Below are 27,428 nucleotides of genomic sequence, written 5' to 3' on the forward strand. Positions count from 1 at the left end.
AGGTGGTGTGGTTATCTTTGTCCCTGTTCCTCAGGATTCTGGCTATTAATGTTATTTGTACCAGCAAGCTAACTGCCATTACTGCATATAGGCAGGTATTTGGCAGTTAGCGTCCTCCTCAAACATTGAATTCTAGTAATAAGCAAAAATATTACCAATTTTAGCAAATGATATATATTCCTCCATGATTTTATTATTTCTACTACAGATGCAGTAACTATCTTTCACCAGCAGGCGGTGTAGGCATTCAGCTAGTCTGAGCAGTTTTTGGCAGCAGTCGTCAGGCAAGATGGTGGTGGCATCTTGGAGCTGAGATCCCACAGGTGGCTGCACTTTACCTGGGAATGCACAGCCTTGCGGCTGCAACCACTGAAAAAGGCACAGCTTTATGGCCCCTGCAGCCAGGGGAAGCTGCAGGCCCTCCTGAAAGCTGAAGCCTACTCCCAAGGCCTACTTGGCTCAAGGTCAGGAGGCCTCCTGGCCCGGGTAGGCTGCAATCTGGGCTGTCCCATGTGTGCAGCTAGAAACTGTGGTGGTAAAACCTCTCAGAGATCTGTAGAAGTCTCCCAGCTGGTCAGACTGTTCAGAGAGGCTCAGCAGCAGCAGGAATGCCCTTGTATGGCCAGGTGGGAGCATCTGTGGAGAGAGGAAGTGCTTTCCCGGCCTAGTCTGCCATCCTGGCTCTCAGAAATGGGGTCTAGGTTTACAATATGCCACTCCTGACAACCAGATAATGTGGGAAATTACAAATAAGGAGCAAGGTAAAAATTCAAGGGAATTTAATAGGGAAACGCTTTACTTATAGAGCGACCTAGCCAGCTGGCGCGGCAGCAGTAAGTACAGCAAGCCGAAGATGAAAGCGAAAGCAGAGCCACCACATCAGTGTCCCTCACTCTTAAAACTTCCCTATGTCACCCTGACCATGCCCTAAGCAGGTGTAGCTACAGCATCCCCTACACATCAATTTGAGATTGCTTTTGTGTTAGGGATATGGTTATGTGTCACAGTTTTTTCAGCTTTAGAAACACAACTGGTGCTAATCTATGTTACAAGGACTTTTTTTGCTTGCAGCTTTTAATATTTTTTTTGTTTTCTTTCTTTTTTTGTCTAGTCTATTTGGTTCTCTGTAGGCTTCTTGTACCCTGATAGATCTCCTTATTTGGGTTAGGGAAATTTTCTTCTATGATCATATTGAAAATATATTGTTTCCTTTGCCCCCTTTCTTGACATGTTCTCCTTTGTCTTCATCTATTACTATTATTCTTGGATTTATCTCTTCATAGTGTCCCCAATTTCCAGAACATTGTTTTTTAGATTCAACATTTTCTTTGGCCGAAATATGCATTTCTTCTACCATGTCTTCAATCCCTGAGATTCTCTCTTCCAGCTCTCGTATTTTGTTGGTGAGGTTGCCTTCCGGGATCCTGTTCAAGTTCCTAAATTTTTCATTTCCAAATTTCCCTAAGTGTGAATTTTCTTTGTTGATTTTATTTCCTCTTACAGGTTTTGAATCTTTTTATTCATTTCCTTCTACTGTTAATGTCTTCAATATTTTCTTTAAGGGATTTATTAATTTCCTCTTTATGGACCTGTATCATATTCATAAAGGCTATTTCAAGATCTTTGTCTTGTGTTCAATACTGGGGTTCTGCTGAGGTATGGTTCCTGGGCTCTACTGAAGAAATATTATCTTGGCTGTTACTGATTGTGTTTCTGCATTGGCTTCTAGGAATATGGATTTGTGAAGATTGTAATTATGGGTGCTGATATCTGTTTTTGTGTTTGTCATGTACGTGTTTTGATCTCTGGTTTCTGTTGCCCTGTCTGGTTCTTAGGAGAGTGTAGTGGTTGTGTGTTGCTTTGTAGGAAATTATTCTGAGATCCTGCTAGATGTGGCCACTGGCTCTTTACAGGTAAAATGTGTTGCTTAGTATTGAGAGCTGACACTTAGGAATGAGGATGGGCTAGGAAGGATGAGCTGAGTGATTCCACAGGAGGGAGGGAGAGCAGGGTGTTTTACTAGGATATAATTAGTCCCTTGGGACTGAGGGCAGAGAGTGAGTAGAAGCCACTAAACCTACTACAGAGCTAGATATGAGTCTAGGGGTTTGATATGGAGAAGATGGTGAGTGAAGATCTGAAGCTTGTCTGTCTGCTTCACTAGCCTACTTTCTTCCCTGTCAGGTGTGGCTGAGGGGTTCCTAGAGAAAACCTACTAGAGTTGGATGCAGGAATAACAAGATGAATGGGAAGAAGATTGGAGGAAAAAAATAATAATGATTTGCTGGAGAAACAGGCAGAGACAAAGGGGAGGCTGCAACTGGGAGTCTGCTACACAGATGGGTATGATATTTGGGTGCTGGATTTGGCCGAGAGGAGGGAACAGTGAAGATCTACAGTTAGGGTATCTGCTTCTCTGTTTGGAGTAGCCTGTGGGTTTCCAGGGAATGCCTACTGGAATTGAGGACTAGAATAAGGCCTGTGGGCTGAGGAAACATTGGAGGAGAAGTTCTGTGTGATCCATTGGAGATTTGGGCAGGGAGGGAGACAAGGCTTCAGCAGGTGATTATGTAGAGAGGTGGGGGTGTGAAAGTGGAATTGGATTTGTAGGAGAGGAAGAAAAGGTGAAGACGTGCACTTAGCATAACTGTTCAGTATACTGTCAAAGAGAAGAAATCCCTCAGTGCCAAATAATAAAGAGAAAAAAGATATATTCAATTCTATCTTTTAGGAAACTTTTTAATGATTACATCAACTTTTTTACTATTTCTATAACAAATTCTGGTTGCTCATTCATTTTGAGTCTTTAAGTAATTCTCTTTTATTCTTCTTTCATACATTACATCCAGACTGCAGTATCCAATCCCTCCACTCCTCTCAGTCCCTCCCCATCTGCCCTCTCTCCCAGAACCACACCTTCTCCATTACCCTTCAGAAAAGAGCAGGTTACCTAAGGATTTCAACTGAACACTGTATAACAAATTACAATAATCCTAGGTACAGACACTCATATCAAGACAAGGAAACTCAATAGGAGAAAAATGGTTCTAAATGCAGGAGAAAGAGTCAGAGACAGCTGCACTCCAGCTAATAGGAGTCCCACAATATAAACAAACTACGGAACCATAACATATATTAAGAAGCCCCACCTTAAACCCCCAAAGGCTCCCTGATTGTCACTTCAGTTTCTGTGAGCCCCTATGAGTCCTGCTTAGTTAGCTCTGTGAGGCATGGTCTCCTGGTTTTCTCTACCCCTCTGGCTCCTACAATCCTTCCTCCCTCTGGGTTTCATGAATTCCTCCTAATGTTTGTCTGTGGATCTCTGCATCTGGTCCCATCATTTAATAGAAGAAGTTTGTCTCATGATGACTGGGCTAAGCACTGACCTATGAGTGTATGAGTATAGCATAATGTCAAGAATCATTTCACTAACTTTTCATTTTTTCCAGTCATGTTTGGTTCTATCTTGGATCTCTGATATCCAGCCACTGGTTTCTAGCCTTCCAGGCAGTGCCAGGCATGACATGGGATCCCTCTCATTGGACAAGTGATTGGTTGGCCACTCCCAGAAATTCTGTATCACAAGTACCAAAGTACATCTTACAGGCAGAACAATTTGTAGGTCAAAGGTTTTGTGACTGAGTTGGTGTACCAGTCTCACTACTGGAAACCTTTTCTTGTTATAGAAGACGGCAGGTTCAGTTTCCATATCTTCTATTACTAGTAATTTTCACTAAACAAACATGACTCATATATATTCCTGGGAGATTCTATACCCTACCCCAAATGCCTCCTGTCTAAGTTAGGGTTTCTATTGCTGTGAAGAAACATGGCCATGTCAAATCTTATAAAGCAAAACATTTAACTGGGGCTCCCTTGAAGTTTCAGAGATTTATTCCATTATAGTCATGGAAGGAAGCTCAATGGCATGCAGACAGACATGGTGCTAGAGACAGAGCTAAGAGCTCCACAGGCAGCAGGAAGAGACTGCCATACTGGACACGCCTTAAGTATGAGACCTCAAATTTGACCTAGAATGAAACACTTCCTCTAACAAAGCCACACCTACTCCAACAAGGTCATATATCACAACAGTACTACTCCCAATAGGCTAAGAATTCAAACACAGGAGTCTATGTGGGCCATTTATCATCAAACCACCACACCACCCAATTCCAGTCTTCTCTCCCAATATTTTCTTCCTCCATCACTCACTCCCCCAACTGATCAATCCAGATACCATCTCTACCCACCCCCAATTGACCCATGAAGTCTATTCTATTTCCCCTCCCAGGGAGACACATGTGTCCCCAATTGAGCCCTCCTTGTTACTTAGCCTGTGTGGGACACAGGACTACAGACTGATTATCATTTACTTAACAGCTAATTCTCCACTTATAAATGAGTTCATACCCTGTTTGTCCTTCTGGGTCTAAAGATGCCTCACCCAGGATGCTCTTTTTCCAGTTCTATTCATTTGCCTACAAATGTCATGCTGTCATTTTTTAAATGCTGAGTAATACTCCATGTTGTAAATGTACCACATTTTCCTTCTCCACTTTTTGTGTGGAGGATATCCAGTTGACTTCTTGTTTCTGGCTATTATGAAAAAGTTTCAATGAACATGTCCAAGCAGGAGTCCATGTAGTAGGATGGATTACCCTTTGTCTATAAGCACAAGAGTGATATATAGGTGATTCCTGTGGTCTATATAATCTCAACTTTCTGAGGAATCACCATACTGATTTCCATAGTGGTTGCACAAATTTTAGCTCCTACCAACAATAGAGGAGTATTCTTCTTACTCCACATCCTGGTCAGCATGAGTTGTTACTCTTGTGTTTCTTTTTTAAATCTTAGCCAAAGGTGTAAGATCTGAAGGGTGTAATATGTAATTTCAGAGTCATTTTGATTTGCATTTCCCTGGTGACTAATGATGTTGAAAATTTCTTTGTTTCTCAGCCAATTGAGATTCCTCTGTTGAGAATTTTCTGTTTAGGTCTGCACCCCATTTTCAATTGGACTATTTGGTTTTCTGATATCTAGTTTCTTGAGTACTATATATATTTTAGATATTAGTCTTCTATCAGATGTGGAGTTGGTAAAAATCTTTTCCCATTCTGTGGACTGCATTTTGTCCTATTGGTAGTGTCCTTTACCTTGCAGAATCTTCCCAGTTTCATGGATCCCCCTTTATTAATTGTTGTTCTTAGTGCCTGGGCTATTGGTATTCTCTTAAGAAAATGGTCTCCTGTGCCAATGCTTTCAAGGTTATTCCCTACTTTCTCTTCTAAATGGTTTAGTGTATCTGGTGTTATGTCATGTCTTTGATCCAGCTGAACTCGAGTTGTGGGCAAGGTGATAAATATGGATCTATTTCATTCTTCCAAATGAAGATTTCAAGTTTAACCAGACCATTTGCTGAAGATGTTTTCTTATTTACCTTGTGTGTTTCTGGCTTCTTTATCACAAGTTAGGTACCCATGGTTGTGTGAACTTATATCTGGGTCTTTGATTTAATTTTATTGATTCATGTGACTGTTTTTATGGCAATATTATATGACTTTTGTTACTAAAATTCTGTAACACAGCTTGAAATCCTGAATGGTGATATGTCCAGAAGTTCTTCTATTGTACATGATTGTTTTAGCTATTCTGGGTTTTGTTTTCTTTTGATTTTCCATGAGTTTAATTCTTTCAAGGTCTTTAAGAATTGTATTGGGATTTTGATGGGGATTGTGATAAATCTGTAAACTGCTTCTTGTAAGATGGCAATGTTTACTATGTTAATCTTACCTAACTTTCCATCCTCTTGTATCACCTTCAGTTTCCTTCCTCAAAGTCTTGAAGGTTTTATCATATGGGACTTTCACTTGCATAGTTAGATTTACCTCAAGATGCTTTACATTATTTGTGGCTATTATGAAGGGAGTTCTTTCCCTGATTTCTTTCTCAGCCCATTTATCATCTGTATATAGGAGGGCTACTGATTATTTTTTTAGTTAACCATGAATCCAGCACTTTGTTGAAGGTGTTTATAAGCTGTAAGAATTCCCTGATAGAATTTTCTGGGTTGCTTATGTATACTACCATATCATATGCAAATAGTGATATTTGATTTCTTCCTTTGCAATTTGTTTCCCATTTATCTCCATTGGCCGTCATAATGCTCTAGCTAGAACTTCAAGTAATATATTGAATAGATATGAAGAGATTGGCCACCCTTGTCTTGTTCCTGATTTAGGTGGAATTGTATTAGGTTTCTCTCCATTTAATTTTATTTCTGCCATAGCTATGGTAATATATTGTTTATGATCTAATAAAACTTGACTCAAGATCAGAATACAAACACTAGTTAGTCATAGATGCTGGCATTGGTGGAACACACCTTTAATCCCAGGACTCAGAAGACAGAGGCAGATGGATCTCTATGAGTTCAAGGCCACCCAGGGCTACATGAGAATGAATCCGTCTAAAAGAGAAACACCGATCAAACCTTTAAACCCAGCTCTAGAGAGGTATAACACTATACATAAAAAAGACCCAGAGACTGATATTGGGGTTCAAACTGAAATTTAGAAAAGCAAAGTATTGAGCCACACTAGCTCTTGCCACTACCTCAGACTGAATGGACTGATTATGCTGCCTTTCCTCAGCATGGCTGTAGAATCCTGAGACTGAATGTCTTCCTATCCTAAATGTGGTCAGAGAACAATTCCCTCTTATCTCCAATGTGGCTGGAGAATGAATGCTTTATACTGAGACCTTGCTCCTGTATTATATACCTCCCTAATTCTGGAATTAAAGGCTGAGATCATCTTTGTATGAGCTGTTTCTCTTTAGGACTGGACTGTTGTGTAGATTTGGGTGGTCTTGGACTCACAGAGATTAGTCTACTTCTTAATCCTTAATCCAAAGATTATAGGCAAGTACCACCTCCTTCTAGCTTCAGGCTGCTGGGAATAAAGGTGTGTGCCTGGCCTCTATGGCTTGTGGCAGACCTTGATTTCTGAATCCTCAACAAGCTTTAATAAATCATAAATAACATATCATCACAGAGAGGAATATAAGACAGGAGCAGGGCATTCCATCTCTGGCAATTAGTCTCTAGCCACATTGAGGAAAGGATTCCCCCAGACTTGGTAGATGTAAGAGCTCTCTGGAGGATTGGCTTCTTTGCTTCTCTGGTGTACAGCTTTAACCCATGTGTCGCTGGGTTTCTATTAGTTGTGCTACATATAGGTATGCTGTAAATCACCTTTATTATGTTTAGGCATGTTCCTTGTATAGTCTTTCTAAGACTTTTATCATGAAGGGATGTTCAATTTTGTCAGAGGCTTTTTCAGCATCTAATGAAGTGATTGTGTTCATTTTTTTTCTTTCAGTTTGTTTATGTGATGGATTACATCGACACATTTTCGTATGTTGAACCATCTCTGCATCTCTGGGATGAAGCTTACTTTATCATGGTGGGTGATCTTTATGTTGTGTTCTGGGGTTTAGTTTGCCAGCATTTTATTGAGTATTTTTGTTCTTGAGGGAATTTGGTCTGTAATTCTCTTTCTTTGTTGAATCTTTGTATGGTTTTTGTATCAGGATAACTGTGGCCTCATACAATTAATTTGGCAAGGCGCTTTCTATTTCTGTTTTGTGGAATAAGTTGAGGAGTATTGGTTTTAGCTGTTCTTTGAAAGTTTTGTAGAATTCTATGCTAAAACAGTCTGACACTAGGCTTTTTGTTTGGGAGACTTTTAATGACTGCTTCTATTTCCTTCTTAAGGGTTATAGGTCTATTTTACTTGGCGAGTGTTATCAATTGAGAAAATATCTATTTCTTTTAGATTTTCCAATTTTGTAATGTACAGGTTTTTGAAGTATACCAAAATGGTTCTTTGCATTTCCTTATTGTCTGTTGTTAAATCTCTCTTTACATTTCTGACTTGGTTAATTTGCATATTCTATTTCTGTCTTTTAGTTAGTTTGGATAAAGATTTGTCTATCTTGTTGAGTTTCTCAGAGAACCACCTCTTTATTTCAATGATTTTATTTATTGTTCTATTTGTTTCTGTTTTATTGATTTCAACCCTCAGTTTGGTTATTTACTGCCATCTACTAGTCTTGGGTGTGCCTGCTTCTTGTTGCTCTAGAGCTTTGGGTTGTACTGGTAAGTTTTAGTATGAGATCTCTCTAACTTCTTTATGAAGGCATGTAGTGTCATGAACTTTCCTCATAACACCAATTTCATTATGTCCCATAAGTTTTGGTTTGTTGTACATTCACTTTCATTGAGTTCTAGGAAATCTTTAATTTCTTTCTTATTTCTGCCTTGACCCAGTAGCCTTTCAGTAGATAGTTGTTCAGATCCATGAGCTTTCTGTTGATTTTGTTGTTGGTCAAATCCAACTTTAATCCATGGTGGGCTGACAGGATGCAGGGGGGTATTTAAATTTTCTTCTATCTGTTAAGACTTCCTTTGTGACCAAGCATTGGCCAATTTTGGAGAAAGTTCCACGTGGTGTTACAAAAAAGGGTGGCTGTATTCTTTTGTGTTTGGTTGAAATATTATGTCCATTTGACTTATGATGTCCGTCAGTTTCAGTATTTTTGTGTTTAGTTTCTGTCTGGAAAACCTGTTCATTGGTAACAGTCTGGTATTGAAGTCTCCCACTAACAATGTATAAGAATCAGTTTGTGATTTAAACATTAGTAATGTTTCTTTTACAAATATGGGTTTCCTTGTGTCTGGGGCATAGCTGTTAGAATTGGGATGTCTGAGGTAATGTCTATCTTTGATGTTGAGTTGAGTTTCCTGTATGCCGAAAAAGGAAGGTTCCCATTTTTTCATCTATTCTGTTAGTCTGTGTCTTTTTATTGGGGAATTGAGTCTATTGATAGTGAGTGTTATTAATGACCAATGATTGCTAATTCTTATTATTTTATTGTTGTTGTTGGTAGTGTATTGTGTGTGTGTGTGTGTGTGTGTGTGTGTGTGTGTGTGTGTGTGTGTATGCATTTCCCACCTTTGGGTTCTGCTTGTGTGAGGTTATTACCTATGTTTTTGAATTTTCCTCCTAATACCTTCTGTTGTACTGGATTAGTGCATAAATATTGTTTAAATTAGACTTTTTCATTAAATATCTTGTTTTCTCAAATCTATGTTGATTGAAAGTTTTGCTGGATATAGCAGTCTAGGCTGGCGCCCAAGGTATCTTAGAGTATGTAAGACATTAATCCATGCTTCTCTGGCTTTTAGAGTCTCTTTTTATGGGTCCTTCTACATCAATTATTAATCAAAAGTGCCCCACAGCCTTGCATACTGGCAATGTGAAGGAAGCATTTTCTTAGGTGAGTCTTTTCTTCCCAGATAAAAAAAACCTAACCAGGACAGAATGACTTAGTTTACTCTTCCACTCTTCCAAAACTGAATGAATTGTCCTTGATTGAATCTACAGAATGGCATGTAATTTACTTCTAACCATGAATGTTACCACAGAAAGACTTATTTAAAATATTTGTAAATACTCGGGAATGTATTATCTCCTTTGATGTCTCCATTAGGCCATTCATTTCCTTTATGTAATTACGGTGTTTTAACTAATCTTAGCATGTTGAAAATAGTAATTCTTGATCCTTCATCTGGCATGATGACTGTGGAACATTTAGGCAGTCAGTGTTGCCACTCATTGCTGCCAAATGAAATATTATCTGTTGCCAGTAACTTTGGTGTGGGTGAAACCTGGTACACTCTACCTACAAAAGCATCCTCACATTTGACAACTCTGTGTTAATTTGTTTAATAATTCACATTCTGAGGAATAGAATCATAGCTTTGAACCCATTTTAAGAGCAACTTAGTTCATTAAAAGGCACAGTCATCACAATCAAGAACAGTTTGTAACTACTCTGTTAAATTAGGAAGAAATGTAGGTCGGTAATAATATTTTGGACTGCGTGATTGATCTAACAATTTAACTTTGATCTAAAGCTAATTTAGAATAATTGTAGAGCAGACTACTATGGTTGATTATTAAAATCAAAAATCTAAGAAAAATTAATGAAATTTCAGAGAAGCCGATGGACAATACATAGAATAATATAAAAGCCAGAGTAATTTTCAGCACCTAGTGAAAGAATACCATGTCTTAGAACAATAAAATCGGCTCTCATGGGCAGACATTTCTCAGCTCTTGAAACTGGGGAGGCAAAATGATAAATAAGGATGGAAATTGTAAATAGGGATAGGAATTAGAAAGCAGTGTGGCAGTAGATGTTGCTGCAGTCAGTCAACAAGCAGGACTTGAAACACAGGAAAATATCTTCCATTATAATAAATTTAAAATTGGAAAATTCAGAGGCAAACCCCAGATTGCTGATCTCAGATGTACTAATAATTCAGATAAGATTTACCCCTACAAAAGAAATAAAAATATAGACCTACATGTACATTATAGTCATAGAACACTATATTTTGAAAGATTTTGTGCATTCAGTGATTTATTGTCCAAGTATATGCTTGTTTTCTATTTAACATAATTTTTATTGATTCTTTGTTAATTTCACATTATGGACTCCAATCCTATTCATTTCTCAGTCCTTCCATATCTGCCCTTCATCCGTGTAGTCACGTTTCAAAAAAGAAAAATTTTTAAAAGGAAAAATATTTTGGTCCTTTCCCACCTTTCCATTATGTATTTTTTTTGTCTGTAGTGGCCTTGAGAGGTGAGGTATGTCGCACAGTATACACTGTTGACTTAACAGCTCTACTTGTAAATGTTCATTGCAATGAGTTGTTGGTCTGGTTCAAGGCCACTGAATTCTGATACACCAATAACACTGGAGTCTTGTAAATTTTCTCAGCTACCCTGCATTTGCTCCAATGGTTATGGAGACCCTGAGGCCATGTTTTTCCAGGACTGGTCTCTTTAGGTGCTCCAGGAGGGTAGATGTTGGGATGGGCCAACTCAAAGCCCCGGATACAGGTGGTAGCTAATTTGTTCAGTCTGGGCCTTCAACAGGACCACCCTTCTCAGGTGAAGGTGGGATCCAGCTCTCCAGAGCCCATGCCATTGGAGCCAGATCTCCCACATGCATGGTAAGGGATGAGGCCAGCTCTCCTATTGCTGTAGCCAGCAAGGGCAGGCAGTTCTCCCAGGGTGTTGGAAGGGGTGAAAAGTCATGGTCAGCATTCCTGAGTGAATGGAACTTGGGCCAGTTCTCCCTGGAGGGAGTTCCACTTTCCTGCTGAGACAGCTGGCAATAGGTGGAACAAGTTCTGCAGCACCCAGGCTAACAGGGCCAGCACTTCCAATGGGCCCAGTAGTAATATAGATCTCAGTACATCAACAAAGACCCCGGGTATGGTGGGGCCACTGACTCAGACATGGCTCTCAGCTGCAGCTCATGTTCAGACATCACCATGGCCTCAGGTGGTTGCACAGGCCACTCAGTTCACTATGGCTCCGGCAGCAGCATGGCCCTTGAACATCAACATGATGACAGTCCAGACCACAGGCATCCATTTGACCTTTGATGGTAACATGGGCAATGGACATCATCAGAGATCCTTTTACTAGGCCTATGGATGCAGATATGGCCTCTAGTGGAAGGATAGGCCACCCATATCATCTTGTTCTTCACTGTCACATCTTCAGTTCAGCTTCTCTCCACAGTGTATGAACCACTTTACTTTTTCTTCTCCATTTCTCCAGCACATACCTGTTCATTGTAGTGTTTCCCATACCAATTATATGTTTTAAGTCTTACAATTATGGCTACTAATGGAAATCAATTTCTAGAACATGTATTTCACATATTAAATATAAATATTGCTCCATTTTACTATTCCAATTTATAGAAATTAGATTCTTTTCACACAATATATCCTGATTTCAGTTTATCCTCCCTCTACTCATCCAAGTTCCTCTTCACCTCCCTCCCAACTTGTTCCACTACTTTTCTGTATCTTATTAGAAAAGAACAAGCTTCTAAGAGATAACAACAAAACATAAGAAAATAAAATATAAGATAAAAAGTATCACATCAAAGCTGTGTTGTGGAATATTTAACTTGATAAAGATGTGTTATATTTGTTTATGTTGCAAAATATTACTTTAACTATTTAAAGGTGTGTTACATTTGTTTATGATGCATTTGTTTAATTATGTAAAGATATGTTTCTGTTTCACCTTGCCTGAAAAAGGTACCTGATTGGTCTGATAAAAAGCAGAATGGCCAATAGCTATATAATAAAGAGACAGGCAGGGCTGGTGGGCAGAAAGAGTAAATGGGAGGAAGAATATAGGCTCAAGGGGAATAGAGAAGAGAAGAGAAGAGAAAAGAAGAGAAGAGAAGAGAAGAGAAGAGAAGAGAAGAGAAGAGAAGAGAAGAGAAGAGAAGAATGGAGAAAGACAGCAAGATGCCCAGGGACAGCAAGCCAGGCAGCTGCCAGCCAGACAGACAGACAAACAGGGAGTAAGTAGGGAAGTAGGACATATAGAATTAAAGAAAGGTAAAAAGCCCTGAGGCAAAATTTAGATGAAGAGAAACAGTTTGATATAAGTTATAAGAGCTAGCAAGAAACCAGCATAAGATAAGCCCAAGCATTCATAACTAATAAGTCTCCATGTCATGATCTGGGAGCTTATCCGTGACTCAAAAGAAAGCCTGTTACAAAGTTGGACAAGGCAGACCAATAGAAATATAAAATATACCCAAGAGAAGCACAAGAATAAGAGACCAACTTGTTCACATACTCAGGAGTTTTATAAAATACTAAACTGAGAGCTATAACAAATATGCAGAAGACCTAGTGCAAGGCCTGTTCATGTTTTTTGGTCTCTGTGAGTTCATATGAGCTTTGCTGAGCTGAATGAGAAGGCCTTGTTTTCTTAGTGTCCTGCCTTCATTCTGACAGTGTTACACCCTTTCTTCCTTCTCTTCTGTGGGATTTTCTGAGTTTAGAGAAATGTGTTCCAAGGTCTCTCTCTCTCTCTCTCTCTCTCTCTCTCTCTCTCTCTCTCTCTCTCTGTGTGTGTGTGTGTGTGTGTGTGTGTGTGTGTGTATGTGTGCACACCTGTGTAATGCCTGACTGTGATTCTCTGTACTTGTTCCTATCTGCTGCAGGAGGAAGTTTCTCAGATAATGGTTAAATAAGGTTATGATCTATGGGTATTTCCCCCCAATTTATTATACATTATTCTGTTCTTTATCATGAATGTACTTGAAAACTTTCTAAACACAAAAATAGGTACTTAGTACATATAATGAGTAAGGTTCAATAGTTTTAAACATGTAAAAGGAAGCTATTGAAAAACCTTTTGTGAAGAACATTTGATATAGAACAGAGCATTTAAAAACAATTATTGAAACTGATGGAAATAGATGCAGAGACCCACATCCAGGCACAGGGCCAAGCTCAGAGAATCCTTTTGAAGAGAGAAAGGAAGGATTTTATGAGCCAAGGGGTAAAGGGAACCCACAGCAACAACTAACCTGGGATCCTAGGAGCTCTCAGAGTCTGGACCAACTAGGGAACTTGCATGGGAATGACCTAGCCCCTCTACATACGTGTGACAGTTGTGTAGCTTGGTCTACTTACAGGACTTCTAGCAGTGGGAGAAGGAGCTGTCCCTAATACTTTGTCTGGTTTTGGAGAACCTTAATACAAGTGGAGGAGCTTAGTCCTACCTCAGCTTGACATGCCATGCTTTGTTGACACCCAAGGAAGGCCTGACGCTTTCTGAACAGAAACTGGAGTAATGGATTAGGTGGGGGACATCTAATGAGAGTTGGGAGGAGGGAATAGGAGGAAAGGAATGAGGAGAAACTAAAGTAAGGGTATAAAATAAATTAATTAATTTAATAAATTAATAAATAAGACATTTACTGAGATATAATCAGCAGAAATTTGGTGAGATGAGGAGTGGTAAATCAACTTAAACTACTTAGACAAAGGGTTTTTACACATGGTCCATAGTGTTCAGAAAATAGAAATGGGCCTAGATGGTGGTACATGCCTTGAATGTCAGCATTCTGGAAGCAGAGGCAGGCATATCTCCGTGAGTTAGGTCTACATAGTGAATTCTAGGCCAACCATGGCTACTGAGTAAGACCCACTCTCAAAATAACAAAAATCAATTAAAAATGAATGAATAAAAATTAAAAGTGGTACTGCCAGAGTACTGCCCTTGCTTGTATGAGATTCTAATTTCAATTCCTAGAACTGAAAAATCAATCAATCAATTATTTTGTGGCTAGTTTCAGCAATTGGATTCTTTTTATCATTATAATCTTCCTTATTACTAGAAGACAGCTCATTTGAACTTTCCTTGTAATAGGATCCCTCAATACATTTTACATATTGTTAGAGATTTTATAAAGTTGTGCTGTCTGTCATATACCAATAAGATATCTTCTAGCCACACAAAGCCCTGAAATTTTATATTAGCTGAAGTGGACAATTAAAATTGTAATTATTCAATCTTACTAACTACATTTCAAATGCACAATGATCATGTATGTGTCTAGAAGCTATCATGTGGTTTGATATAAATACTGAGCATGTATATTATTTCAATACATTCTGTTGTGCAATGCTGTTGAGATTTTAGTGTGATTATACTTGAAACAATTGGAGAAAGACAAGTTTTAAATAGATAAAAGAGAAAATAGATCATAGTAGATGAAATTGCCTCCCTGTTGGCTAGCATCCATAGTGCCAGAAGGTGTTTTGCAAGCAGCTAGGAAAAGAGAAAAGACATCAATGGCCATCCAGAGCTGGAATCTGCACACTATAACACTAACCTATCAGGCAAAATGCGCATACTTGTACAATAGTAGCATGGTTATTACGGGGTGATTAACTGATTTCTGATTGGAGTTAAGGCCTGCTCCATAAGAAGGAACATTATGCTTGGTACTATACTCATCAAAAGCTCATGGTTGAGGAGATCACAGGCCATGGGGTAGAGTCCAACAATGTTTTTTTTTTTTTTTTTTGATTAATGATCACGCTGTAAAATTGCCTTCTAAACCTTTGTGTTTATATCATAGACTTGAGATTCTCACAAACTTGGTCAGAGAAGCTTCTTTTGCAGTAGGCAGAAGTCCATGGAGAGATGCATTATTGGCCACTGTGCTGAGAATAAGAGACTGAGAGTTCAGACATAAATGAAAAATCTTTCTCACCTGCTTCCCAAAAAGGATGTTTCCTGAAACATCATGGCAGAGGAGGTGGAAAGAATGTAAGAGCTACATGTTAGGTGCGGAGAAGTGCTGTAAATTGCAAACTTCTGGACTTTCCCTGGCTATCACACTCATGAACTCACATAAACTACTGATCTTTGCACAAAACTTGAAGAAGATCAGTCCAGCCAAAATTCTGACCTAAATCAGGGAAGTGCCCTTGATACCCCATCCCTTACTGAGTGGTTATTGATAGTCTATAGTTGCTGGGGGACTGAGAACTGTTATCATTTTATGTGTGGTCACTGGCAGATTTCTCACACTACAGTGGATAACCTGTCATGCTTAGTCACCCAGGCAGCACAAATTAAACTTAACAAAAATGTATAAGAATACATGAAGTTGTGAGGGGGGCATGCTAAAGGCACATTGAGAATAGTTGGAGGGATGGAAAAAGGAAGTAGATATGATCATTTTCTTCATGTATGACATTCCCAAAAATTAATATTAAAACCATAGAAAACAGATTATAATATCATAAATAAAAATTAACAGAAGCATATATTAATATAATTTTATAAAAAGCAGACAGTAAGTACACTATTTATTAAAATTCTGACCATTGGGGCGGGAGTGATGGCTCAGAGGTTAAGAGCCCTGACTGCTCTTCAGGAGAACTCGGGTTCAAATCCCAGCATCCACATGGGAGCCCACAACTGTCTATAACTCCAGTTCCAGGTGATCGGACACCCTCAGATATGCATGCAGGCAAAACACAAATGCCTATAAAAATAAGAAATAAGACAAAATTTAATAAAGCTGGGCATTGTTGGCTCACACCTTTAATCCCAGCACTCAGGAAGCAGAGGCAGGTGAACTTCTGAGTTTGATGCCAGCCTGGTATACAGAGCAAGTTCCAGGACAGACTCCAAAACAATACAGAGAAATCCTGTCTCGTAAAACCAAAAAAAAAATCTGACCACTTAGAGATCACTATACATACATACATACTACATACATACATACATACATACATACATACATACATACATACATACTTATCACAGGATTTATGAAGTAATCACATTTTTATAAAAGTATTTCAAACAGGTTTTGAGGATGAAAAAATCTTTCCCTGCTTTATATTCAGAAAAGACTCTTTCTTCCCAGCCTGCACTCATACTAAAGGCATCTTTGAACTGTGTTCAGGCAGCACTGCTCTTACAAGATGCTTCGGGGAACAGGAATTTACTCCCTCTACTTAAGCCAGAAGGATAACTAGGAAGCTTGCTGATTTAATTTTTGAGAAAGGTCTTAAGGCTTTGCCTCTATTTGCAAAAAATGTCCTCAGGGGTTGAGTGACTCATGAATCCCAGATATGCAAGTGCAGGCACACCTTGTTAACATGCAGCAGTCTATCACAGCCTAAGGTCGTAACTTCTGACATGCTTATATTCCTGAGCAGAAGGTGGCTTAGATGGCCTCTCTTCTTTTAATTATGAAATCCAAAATAGGTACATTTTGTTTTAAGGCACTCTTGAACATTCCTACCTAGAACTTGACAATAAATGATCTGCCACTTAACATTCTGTTACCAAAGGGGGCTTTCATTCTAACCCAGTGCTTTGGTTTCTAATTTACAAATAAGCCTTTTTTTTTTTTGCATGGGAGTGAAGTGTATTTCTGCTTCAGAATAAAATTCAATAATAATGACATGTATATTAGGGATGATATTTTAAACTGACAGTTGAGAGAAATTCTCTTTTCTACAGTTTTTATATTGAAGGGAATGTTAAATTCTAGCATGAGCATATAAGTCAGAAAGGAATCTGAGAAGAGATCCCTTTGCACAAAATGATCCACTTTCTTCCTGTTATTTAGAAAATATAATTATTCTAAATGGGAAATGGAATTTTGATATTAATCACAAATTTATTTAGCCTATTTCTCCAAACAACATGCATGTACCAATTTGAAATGATCAATATTATAAAAACATGTAAAAGCCTAATATTTCCTGACAGATTTACATTAACATATATTTCAAAAGCCCTGATTTGTCTTACTATAAGACATGCTTATGTACTAAAATGAAGTTTGGGGTTCATATATAAAAACTAAAGTGTTTCACTATTGGATAGATATTTTATGCTGAATATTATGTTTACAAAAATGACCTAATCCATTAAATTAAAGCAATGCAAATTTACAAAAGAATTGAAAGTGTTAGGCTATCCTTATTTTCATACCTGAAAAAAATGGTGATATTTTAAAACCAGGACAGATATTTGAAAGAAGGTCTCAAACATGGAATGTAATTTACCAGTTCAACTGATACTATACTAGATTTCCCTTGAAAGGCAGCTGACTGAAATACTCTCAACCACTCAATAATGATTCCAACAGATGGGGAAAGCACTTGAAGCAAATGACTCAACTCCTTAACAATTATGTACAGATAATACCCCAACCTGGTTGTAAGTTCAAGCCAAAAATCTCATATTATCTCCCCAAAACTACTTCCTTCCTTTCCAAACTTAATTATTTACTCTCGTACTGAATACAGCAACAGATCTCTTGGCTCATTTCATTGTATGTATTATGTGTTATCTGTGGGAATTCACTGTTTATATCTGCAAAGTAGGTCAAGACAATTTACAGACATGGTTTAAGAAAAAATATGGAGTAAATTATATTTTTCACAACCCCTTTGTTCAAGTCATGGTGTTTATTAATCAATTATTAATTGATTGATTAGTATTTTTGGCCTTAAACCTGGGGCCTTACAGGTTTAAGAAAAGTAGGTGGAGGAGAGTCAGAAAGACAAATCCTTAAAGGGTAAAATGGAAATGAACATTCAAATATAAGTTCTGGATAGAATTCTTAGTTGTCTTAAAACTAAGATTATTTGTTCAAAATTGGAATTTAGATAATATAACAATTGGAATTCAAACTCTGATTATCATACAGAGTACAATTAATTTCAGTGTGCATTCACTTATAAAGTAATTACCTATTTGTAGTGACAAATTAAATATAAAGTCAGTGAACTTTGTGTGCAAAACAACTGCCAGAATTTCATTGAAAATTCCTATAGATATAAGTTAAATAAGTAAATGGTATGCTTTGTACATGTTTAATGCATGGATATTTATGGTGATGGTGATGATGATGATGATGATATAGAGAGCATATAAAATCACTCAGTTTCTCTTTGCACAAAGCCATTTCAGAAATTGACCTTCTGAATTCATTAGCATCATTACTAATTGGCTCAAATATTGATTTGGTTGACCTTTACCAACAACCTTAATTCAACTACTAAATTTAGCAGAATGATGTTCTTTAACATAGTTCATTTGAGGTTATTCAATTTTTTGTTACAGAATGCTTAAGAAACTACTGAAGTAATGAGAATAATGTAACAAACCACTAGGTGCCCATTTGTATTAGGTGCTAATTATCTGCTGAATAGAGGCCAGAGGTGCTGATAAATATCCTAGAATGATAGGCATTCATTTCAAGAAATTATACAATTCAAACTATATAGACCCATTGAAATATCTTAAATATAGTTCTATTATACCCAGTCTGATGTTCAAAATTATTTTTCTGAGAAATCAAAAAATTCATCCAAAATTATAGCACTGATATAAAATATGAAGTTCTGAATAATTTTTAAAACATAGGTTTATTAAAATTTTGTATTTCATAATAAAAATGCCTGTACATTGTTACTGCTGTCCAGACTTTTATATTTCAACAATATATGGAACATATTTAGTGAATATAGCACCAGTTTTATAAAAAGTAAAATATAAACCTCCAAGCTAGGGGTTCTGTGAGTTTTTTCTGAGAACAGACAAAATGTAAATATTTAGTCTTTGTGTACCATCGCATTTCTACCACAATTACTTAAATTTTTGTTGTAGTTTGAAAGCCTTTTCAGGCAATGCACCACAAATAATTACAGTTATGTGTTAACAGTACTATATTTAGAAAAATATTGGGATCTATAGTCTATTCCACAAACTATGACTTGCATTCCTTGATATAAGCTATCTAGGTTTCTGAAACAAATATATTCCATTGATCCTGGAGAGACTGTCCAGTAGTTAAGAGTGCTTGCTGCTATTGCATATAATTTGAGTTCATTTGCCAGCACCCACTTCAGGCTACCAAAAACTGCCTATACCCTTGGTTATAGAAGATCTGATACCCTCTTCTAACCTTCTGGAGCATTTGGCCACAGACAAGCACACAAATAAATAAAAAATTGAAAACACATATATATAATTGATATCATACAATATATATATTATTTTTTCTGTATTATTTTTCTTCTGTATTATTTTTTCAAGAGGAAAAACGTTTTCTTTCTTTAAGGTAGGCCAATTTTTCAAAGATACGCTAGCTTTTATACTCTCACTGTCTAATTCTTTCAAAAGACCAATACTTTGCAAAAAATAAAATGAAGACATGAAGCAAGAAAATTAGATCTCAGAGATAAACCTGAAGCAAAATTATTGAGTGAACAAACCAAATTGTTAATTTGTAAAAAGTCTCTATAGACTCTTATTCAATAGACAAAAATCTTGGTAACTAGCAAGGACATTTTTGTTACTATCAACTTTGTATTCCACCCACCAAACTTCCCCAAAACAAAATGAAGTAATTACAATCTAAATAGTTTTGGTCACATATAGATAAAAGGAATAAATGATGTTTTTGCATTTTCCCTGATGTTTTACATTTCATGGATAGAATTTGTTTTATTTTCTCCATGTCTTTGTTTCTGGCTTCTTGCAATTTATCAAAAATTATTTACTAAGTATATTAAAACATCATAACAAGGTGGTAAAATATATTTGAAGTCATATATAATTTAAGATTAGATATGTTATGAATACAAAAGAAATAAATTGGCTTCTGTAGACAAAATGTTCTACCAAGAAATATATGTAAAATGAAATAAAAAATGGAAAGAATTCAAATGTGAAAAGAGAGAGGAATTTATACTGAGTTCAACTGCTCTTTGAATTCAGTGGCTTCTCTGTGTCATGAGTAAACACATGCAATATTTACCAACACATAAACATACTGTGTTATATTCTGGGGTTAGCCAAGTCTAATAGCATGGTAAATTTACATAGATTTTAAGGTTGCAATCTCATTGCAGGTGCTGAAATGATCATAATAGTCTGCAGTGAACCATCCATGCAGGCAGCTCTAAAGAGGCTGCTAATTCCTGAGTATCTAAATATGTGATAATTTGTGAATGAATCACCATGCCCTCCATAGAACTTGGCAATTGGATCAGTGCTTCTGCATCTGGCATTGTACACAATTTGCATATTGTGAAAGTAAAGTACTCTGCAATCTCTAAGCCCATCTCATTATGGAATGATGAGATCATAGTCATGTGCTTTCCATCTTTAGTTCTAATTTCAGGGCAACCATAGTTAAACCTAAGGACATACATATATACATAGCTTATGGGTAATTATTGGCTAAACTGTTTTTAGCTAAGTAAGCTTAAGATGTTAAAATAAGAACAGCTCATCTTATAGAGTGGAAAGAAGGACAGGGGAAATTTTCAGTATCTGCTTTTTACAAACTGAAAACTTGCATAAGAATGCTTAAATTACTTTATACAAGAAAAGTTCTAGGAATAATTATTAAAATTCAAACTACCTTCATAAATTGCTTCTCATTCACATAAAACAGTCTGAAGCTTGACACAACCATGGGAACCAGGTGAGAAAATGTGTTTACAGAATCTAAAAGTAAATATTTCCATTATTGTTTAAAAGAGTGATTCTCAACCTTCCTAATGCTGTGACACTTTAATACAGTTCCTCATGTTGTGGTGATATCTGACATGCAACCCTAAAGGGGTTGTGACACACAGGTTGAGAAAAACTGGCTTAAGATGAAGTTTCATTCCATTGCTATTTAAAAATCAAGAACAAAGGAACATTCAACACTGGGTGTGTAAAAGTCTATTTATCACGTATATTTAAATTGGGGTCAATGGAAATGTTTACACACTTTCCATAGTAATTGGTATCAATTACATAAGTCACAAAGAGACCCAGAAATAGAAGACATGATAGTCACATATTGTCCTTACTACTGAAATTCTATGTGATGTCCTTTTTTACGACTATTTGTATAATGAAGTTTAGAAAAAATAAAACAAAATACTAATTTTTTTGGAAAATTAATATTTTAAATTTTCCAAGAAGCAAGGACATTGGCTCCAGTAGTGAGGTACTGTACAAATTTACATATTCAATAATACCCCCCAATTTATACATGATATTTTTTTTAAATTAGAATTTGACCTTAACTGGTTTGTTATAAATATACGTTTTAATGTGTTGTTTGACTATGAATTATTTTTAGAATATTCCATAGAATGAACAAAGGAAGCACCATAAATGTAAAATACACACACACACATATATATATATATATATATATATATATATTATATGCAAGTGACTCCTAACACACATGAGACATCTAACAGTGGATTGGGTGTATCTCTGAATCTTTTGCCTGTCTTTTGACTCAATATGAGAATGTTTACCTTGTCTTATTTCTCTTGTTTGTCCTGTCTGGCTGTCAACTCTTGGAGACCTGTTTTTTAAGGGAAATAGAGGAGTAAATTTGAGGGGGCAGGAAAGATGGCAGGAGCTAAGTGGAGTGGTGGGAAGGGGTGCTTTGTATGAGAGAAGAATGTATTTTCAACAAAAAATTATTCACACCCCTTTACACACAAAAGAAAACAATGTAGATGAAAGCACACACATAATACAAATATTTTAACAATGTGCTTTGGAAATAAAATGTAGGATGTTTATTATTAGGTGGCATATAAATGAATCTATATCAATGGGGATAGTTTTAATTAAATTTGTTAGGCTTCATATATAATCTATAAATTCAGAAGTATAAATAGGTTTTTCAACTACTTTCACTTTTAATTTGATGGATTATTAGTAACCTTAGAAATGCTGACTGCAGTATTTCCTTGAGATGATTTTTGTGGAAATAAAATGCAAGTATATCTTTACTATTCAATACACTTTATAGCTTACAACATGAGGTAAGTAGCATCAGTATATGCTTTAGAATGCTAAGCCTAAGTTTCTGAAAACCTAGACTAAATTATTTTTAATTAATTATACCTTATAATAAGGTAACCAGTGATTGGCCTTCTAGAATGTATGAAAATTGTCATTGACATTTTATCTTACCTCTCAGATCCTTGTTCTTCTATTTGAAATCTATTGTCATGGAGTATTTGGATATGATATTTTAAATACTATTTATAATTCATAGTTACAAGAGAAGAAGATCATTTTCTATAGCCTTAGCAATAACCAGTGAAGGATTCTTGTCAGGCCACCATGAAGGCCAAAAAGAATGAAATTGTCATGGTCTCATTTAATAAAGGAAACTTACTTGAAAAATGAAAATATAAGTACCTGCAGTTAGAACTTTACTATAATCATTATCTTCAACATGTTTCAAATTTACTAAAGGAATCTCTTGATCTTTTTCAGTATTTTATATTCTATGATTTTTGTCTTGTATAGCATTCTACATATTGTAGCTTAAGCTTGATAGTTAGATAAAATGACTTTTATTTAACTAAATAAGTGTTATCTTAAGTGAAATCTCTGCATACTGACATTTTACAAATGAATTCCAGGTTGCTTAAAAATTCAATGGGTATCTAGGCTTGGTTAGGGTGAGTTTTAGGAAGTTATCACAACGGAAAGACTATATTTATTCAAATGATACTAAATATTTAATTTAGAACTTTAATCCTAGAACAAAAATGATCATTAATAATTCAAAAAGAAATAGAATTAGCATATGACCCAGATATATCTAATGTATACTCAAAGGACTTTTTACCTTCATTCAGAGATACTTGCAGATCCATTTTCATTGCTGCGATATTCATAACAGCCAGAAATTGTAAATAGTCTTTATGTCCAGCAACTGGCACATAAGGAAAATGTGATACATATAAACAATGGAATATAATTTAGCCATAAATAAAAATGTTATCAGCCGGGTGTTGGTGGCTCACACCTTTAATCCCAGCACTCAGGAGACAGAGGCAGGCGGATCTCTATGAGTTCAAGGCCAGCCTGGTCTACGAGATCTAGTTCTAGGACAGGCTCCAAAGCAACACAGAGAAACCCTGACTCGAAAAACCAAAAAAAAAAAGAAAAAAAGAAAAAGAAAGAAAGAAAGAAAAGAAAAGAAAGAAACATGATATCATAAAATTTGCAGGCAAATGAATGGAACTGGAAAAATACTGAGTATGATCAGTCAGGCTCCAGAAGACAAGACAAACATCACACATTCTCTTTTATATGTATTTGCTAGATTCAATCCTTGGTTTCACATGTTTTGTGTGAAGTACATACAAAAGTCAGGAAAGTAGCAATGGGCCTGCACTTGGGAGTATAGTATATTTAATGGGTATAATCAACTGCTTTCTTTGTTGAATTTGATACCTGCTGCATGGAAAGGAATTCATGTCTGGTACTGTAAACATAGGCAATCCCCACATTAGTCATTGGCTCTAGATGAGAATATATTGTCACACTGTTTTGCCAATGGTCATACTGTCAAACCACTTTATAGCTATTTATGTTTTTATATAGAGAGACAACATTTTTACTTCAAAGTGTAAAACATAATGCAGACACAAATAAGTGTGCAAAATTCTGACAATGAGTATGAGTGCTCATACATAGCTGAAATATCTACAATAACTCTGCCACGCACACACATTCAAAGCAAGCTCAGGGTACACTGAAGAAAAGGGAAGAAAAATGTAAGAGCCAGAAGATGGAGTGATATAAATGGCTGACCTCCAGACGTGGCAGAGCTATTGCATACCATGAACCTTTAGCAGCTGTGATTATGAACATGAAATCTCTAAAATATCAAGAGAGTTACAAACAGTAGGATGGAGGGGGGAAGGATACCAAAGTTCTACTTCTATCTGAAGAGCTAATGAAAATTGATGGCTGCAGAAGGATAGATACTCACTTTTCTTTTGATAAATAGTAGGCATTGATAGGGTTCCCAAGCCCCAGTGGTTGGCCCTACACACAAATTCATATAGGCAGAAATAACTGGATTCAATAAGTTAACATAAAAATACATGAAGTTGGGAAGGAGATAGAGTGGGTAGAGAGATATTGAGGAAAAGATTGGGAAATGAATATGACCAAGATACATTATATACATGTATGATTTTAAAGGGGTAAAGAGTCTACAAGTATAATTTTTAAAAAGGATACTTTCTTGCTGGTAGCCTAACTCTCACATAGTTCAATTGGCAAGCACTCATATTCAGTCTAGAAGTAAAGTGAGTAATTTAATTTTCAACAATTCCATAGTAGTTTCCCAATGAAATATGTTTTTCTTGTCTTTTCTTTATGTCATCAAAACTTAAGAACTAATAGCAGTGACTATCTTAAGATTATTTATGTACATTTACAACTAAAAGTTACCATTCTTTGCATAAGAAAAACCAAACAATATAAAATAATTGTATGATCTTTAATATGTTTCCCATTTTTTCTAAAATCATTAAATGTGGTACTGGGTAACATGAGGACATTTTCAAAAACTATGTAATATAGTTTGAGCATCACACTCCCCATTTCCCCTATCTCTTTTCCCCCTCTTGTTAGTCTAATTTGTTCCCCTAGGAAGTTTCATTTTTACATTCACATGTGTGTGAATGTTTAATTTTATGTATCTATATAAAATCTATGAACAACATATGAGAGAAAAGAATGATTCTTTTCCTGATGCTGACTTAATTTACTTAGTAAATTATTACTAAGTAAATTAGATACATTATTTTCCTACAAATATCATAACTCTATTTTCTTTATGAATGAAAATATTCCACTAAAATTATACAATATATATGGTAAAATTTTATGTACATACACACAAATATATGTGAGAGCCCCGAACAGTGCTTCTATAATGGTTTGAGTATTTTGTATGCCAACCAGTAATGGTTAACTGTTTCCTATTTTCTGTATCCTCGTCATCATTCCATATTCTTTCCTTAATTTGAGGTATCTAAGAAACAATTAAAAGGCCAAATTTGTGACTCAAGGGCACAAGAGAAGAAAAAATCCAGGTTAAAAGCATAAAAGCATAAATGATAAATTCAATAAAATCATAGTAGGAAATTTCCCAAACCCAGGGAATGATATTCATGAGGCAATTAGAAGACTAAACAGACAATACCTGAAAACAGATTCCCCATGTCATATTATAATTATAAGATTAAATGCTGACAACAGGGAAAAGTAATTAAAGCTGTAGGAGGGAAGAATCAAGTCACCTATAAAGGCAAACCCATCAGGAATACAGAACAGTTCCCTACAGATGCCCTAAAAGCTTGGAACCTGTGGAATATTATATTTCAAGGTATGAAACACAGTTTGATTACTGTGTATATCAAAAATATCTATCTTAATTGAAGAAGAAAGATGTTTCCATCAGAAAAACAAACTATAAATATTAGTGACCACTAAAGTCACATTATAGAAGACACTTGAAGGAATGCTTTTGATAAGAGAGAAAGATGTACACATCTATGACAGTACAGAAAATACTGAACCAAACCAGAACAGTAGTCAAGTAAATGGAGAATAGGAAATCACCAAAAACGAATACTTAAATACCTATTATGAAATATTTATAAAATGGGAGGATAATTATAGTAATGCCTCATGTAAGAACTTATGCTTTTAGTATCTATTCCAGATTTAATTTCATAAAGAAGAATACCAGACAACAAGTAGGATAAATTCCCCAAACAAATCTTACATCCTGGTATATTATATTTAAATTTAAGATCATAAAAATTAAAGAGAAATTGAGAAAATCGATAATTCATAGGAGAATAAAATCATCTTACCTAATGAGAAGCAAATATAAGATTTCTCAAATGCCACATAAGCAAAAATTAGAGTAACTCTTAATGTTGAGATCAAATGTGTGTGTATATAATATATATATATATATATATATATATATATATATCCTTAGAGTTTATATTATGTGTACTTTGTTTTCCCTGCATGTATATATGTGTGTGTACCATATGTCTGTCTTGTACCTGCAAATGTGAGAAAAGGATATCAGATCCCCTGGAACGGAAATGACAATAGATGATGGTGAGCTATTATGTGTGTAGTGAGATCATAACCTGGACCCTCCATGAGATCAGATCTCTTAGCTGCTGAATCATCTCTCTAGTCCCATCCCTAGAACTTTATACTATGAACTATCCCCCCTTCAAAAGTTAAATAGATATAGGCTACTTCAGAGAAACAAAAATGAACACAATACATGATAAAATTTATTTGAAGAAAATATTTTAAATGCTATATTCAAAAATGGAAGTAATGTAGGTGAGAAACTTGTACTAACACCACACACACACACACACACACACACACAGAGAGAGAGAGAGAGAGAGAGAGAGGGAGAGAGAGAGAGAGAGAGAGAGAGAGAGAGAGCAAGCATGAGGATCTGAGTTGATCCCAGGACACACACAGGGGTAAAAGAGAATGTATTCTCACAAGTTATCCTCTGACCTGGACAAGGTAAACACACACACACACACACACACACACACACACACACACACACACACACACACACACACACCAAAAATAAGCAAGCAAGTAGAATGCCACTGAGGAATGTCCTCTAGCCCTCATTAAAGATTTATTTTAAAATATGGTCTCACTAATTTTCTTAGGCGAGGATCAACTCATTCTGTAGCCTAGGCAATCCTATAACTTTCAAATGCCCAGCCTCAGACTCCAAAAATCGCTGGATTCCAATCTTGTGACACAAGGTAAAACCTTATTTTTCTTTATTATTAATTGATCTAATCATTAATATTTTGTTCTATACAATAGTAATAATAATTATACATTTGAAAAATTTAACTAGTAAATCAGTAAAACCAATGACAAATATAAAAATGGGGATAGGAAAATTAAAGTAGAAATACCTTGTTACTAAGCTATTGCTACTACTTGCTATTATTTAAAAGAGATTTCCAAAATTAGAATGTATTTTAAAAACACAGGAAACCATAACAATCAAACTTTAGCCCTAATCCAGAACGTGAATATATTTTGAATCATGTGACTAGCTGACAAACT

The sequence above is a fragment of the Cricetulus griseus genome, chromosome X (genome assembly GCF_003668045.3).
Source record: "Cricetulus griseus strain 17A/GY chromosome X, alternate assembly CriGri-PICRH-1.0, whole genome shotgun sequence".
NCBI lineage: Eukaryota > Metazoa > Chordata > Mammalia > Rodentia > Cricetidae > Cricetulus > Cricetulus griseus.